The sequence below is a fragment of the Nomascus leucogenys genome, chromosome 19 (assembly GCF_006542625.1).
Source record: "Nomascus leucogenys isolate Asia chromosome 19, Asia_NLE_v1, whole genome shotgun sequence".
Lineage (NCBI taxonomy): Eukaryota > Metazoa > Chordata > Mammalia > Primates > Hylobatidae > Nomascus > Nomascus leucogenys.
Window position 1 is genome coordinate 4,243,736 of NC_044399.1, and position 3,267 is coordinate 4,247,002.

Consider the following 3,267-nt stretch of genomic DNA (forward strand, 5'->3'; position numbering starts at 1 on the left):
TCTTTACTGCGCAGGAGCAGCACCTGCTGGGGGAAGGGACTTGCTGGAAGACGTGGGTAGAGCTGGTCCATTGGTCCAGTGCACCAAGAAGTCAGGAAGTTTGCAGGGGCTCAGGATGCAGCTGGCCCAGCAGAGTCACAGAGATGAATGCTACTGAGCTTGCACACCAACTTGCTGGCTGCCATGCTACAAGCAGCACAAAAGTACCAAAAAAAGGGAGCACCTCTCCCTGCGACTGTTTTACAGTGCCCCAGCTCAATCTAGAGACAGAGCCTCACTTTGAGACAGCAGATAGAGGAGAGTTGTTCGCAGGACCCATCTCCATGTAACAAAGCAGGGTCAAGAGGGGTGGTCTTGGAGCTGGGTGGCAATAACTCATAATAGATGCAAATCTCTTCATGTTAATCTAGTGCTTCTAAACAGGAGGTTCCAGGACACATGCCTGGGAGAAGAGGTGCTTGGTCAAAGCATGTGTGCACGTCATTATTTTTAAGAAATGCTAAATTACTGTCCAAAATTATTTTACCACTTTATATTACCAGATGTGAAATGCTAAATCATTGTGGCTTTAATTTTCATGTTTATGACGGCTAAGGTCCCGTTTATTTTCATATTTTTATGGACATTTCTATTTTCCCTTCTGTACAATGATGGCTTATGTTTTTTGCTCATTTTCCTAATGTGTGTGTGTGTGTGTGCACACGTGTGCACGTTTGTCCTTTTTAATTGATTTTATCAGTTTTTTATGTAACATGTTTATATTTTATGAACTCTTTTGAGTTATATGTTTTGCAAATATCTTCTCCCAGTGGTTAATGTCTTCATGGTGCCTTTGTTTAATATAATTTATTAATTTTATGTAAACCAAGTTAACAATATTTGTTTTCCTTTTAGTTTGGGCATCATAGACTTGTTTATGAACTCCTTTATTTATCTGGGAAACTAAATATTCTGCCACTTTTTCCTACCATTTTTTAAAGTTTTGACTTTGCATTCAAATCTGTAATCCATGTGGGTTTAATTTTTTTGGGAGATAGGTACATAGAATAAGTATATATTTTACTTTACAAAATAAATATGAATAAGTTGCTCTAGCACCATTTATTGAAGACTGTTTTGTACTGGCTTATGTACAATAAAACTAGTTTTTTCATAAATGCAGGTTTTTTTTATTTTAGGGCTGTTTATTCTGTTTCTTTCTCTTCTGATCTATTTATATCAGTCAGTACCAGCCTATACCATCCTAAATATTGCAGATTTATAATAACTAATAATATCGGGAAGAATGATTCTCTCCATCTGCTCCTTTCTCAACAATATATTGGCCATTTTTGAAATCCTATATAATTTGAGAATGTACTTGTCAAATTCCATGAAAAACTGAATTCTTGAAACAATGTTTGGGAAGAGTTGAAGTTTATACAAGGAGTCCTTCAATCCGTGAATCTAATACATTTCTACACTGATTTGAGTCTTACTTAATTACTTTGAATAAAAGCTCATATTTTTTTCCAAAAGGTTTGAATCTAGCAGTGGCATCCTTCTGCTTGTATATGCTTTCGTATTTTAACAGTGGTATCTTCTAAATGCTGTAGTTAATGTGTGGAAATGCACCTGATTTTTTATGAGGATTTCATATCTGGTCCGATTGTGGTGTAAAAGCTAAAACCAGGGCCATCTGGGGAAACCAGGAGGGCCTCCCCGTGGCCTGACTGCAAGTCCCTCGCCTCAGTTTGCTTTGGCGGATCGGCCCCCTACTCAAGCCACTCTTCTCACAAAGAAGGTCAGGTTTGCACCCTGCTTGCCCCTGAATAGAGAGGGCTTCAGCTCTCTGCCAGCCTGCAGAATTATTAAAAAAAAAATCCAGTCATGACATCCCATGGGAACCAGGGCACCATGCCCTCTTATTACTGTAAAGCTGCCTCCCATGGCCCTACTGCTCCTGATGTTTCCACGTGCAGCCCCTGTGGCCCCACATAGCATGAGGTCTTCCACTCCTGGGCTGTTTACTCTGCTGATTTTTTTCTTTTGCTGTGCAGAAGCTTTTTGGTTTAATTAGGTCTCACTTATTTTTTTTTGTTTTTGTTGCATTTGCTTTTGGGGTCTTAGTCATAAGTTCTTTACCTAGGCCAATGTCCAGGAGAGATTTTTTCTAGGTTTTCTTCTAGAATTTGTATGGTTTCAGGCCTTAGATGTAAGTCCCTAATCCATCTTGGGTTAATTTTCGTGTATGGTGAAAGGAATCCAGTTTCATTCTTCTACATGTGCCTATCCAATTTTCCCAGAACCATTTCTTGAACAGGGTGTTCTTTCCCCAGTTAAAAAACAAAACAAAACAACACAACAACAACAAAAACAAACAAAAAACCTTGTGTTTTCTAGATGCAGATCTCTGATCCAAAACACATTGAAGAAAACTAAGGATGCCCTCTCTAAATTTTCTAACATAGTTGCTTTCCATCCTCACATGGCTGTATTGCTGAAATCCAGAGGCGTTTCCTAGATTTTTTTTTTCCATCTCTAAACAAAGCGTCTTTCAGGGGCCATATTGTCTTCCTGACACCTTGGAGTTAGGCAAAGATGAACAGTGGCTCCATGTTTTGTAGCTCTCGCTACATTTTTGATGTTCGATGACTGACAGGTTCTAAGTCTCACCACCCTCTCCCCTTTATGTCCCACAACTGGGCAAGTTGATAAGAAAACTTCGGCGTTCCCTTCTTTGACGCCAGCAGAAAATTCAAGCAACACAAGCCCCTTCGCATACCTGGGAAGCCCATGGCCTCAGGCAATGAACACAGTGGCCTCAGGCCTGAACCACTATAAAACCCCAAGCCAGGGTCTTTCCCCGTTCTTTCAAACCATTTTTGGACAAGCTTGGGAGACATCTTCTGCTCTCCCCTGGAAACCTCGCTTGTAATTAACACATCTTTTCCCACCCTCTGTTGCGTGTGTAGCATCATCGGCCTCCACATCTGAACCAAAGTATGGGTGGTGGTGGTGGTGGAGTCTTTCCTTTTTTTGGCAAGGTGGCAATAATACACTGAAATTGCTGTGTCTAATTGTAAATGCCTGTTTAACTTTTAAAGAAATTGCCTGTGTTCCAAGTGACTATGCCAATTCCATCCCCACAGTCAACATATGAGAGTCCTAATTTTGTCCTGCCAACCCCTATTGTCTTTTTTATTGTGGCCACTCTGTGGGAAAATTGTGGTATCACATTCTGGTTTTCATTTGCATTTTCCTAATAGCTCATGATGCCGGGGTCCT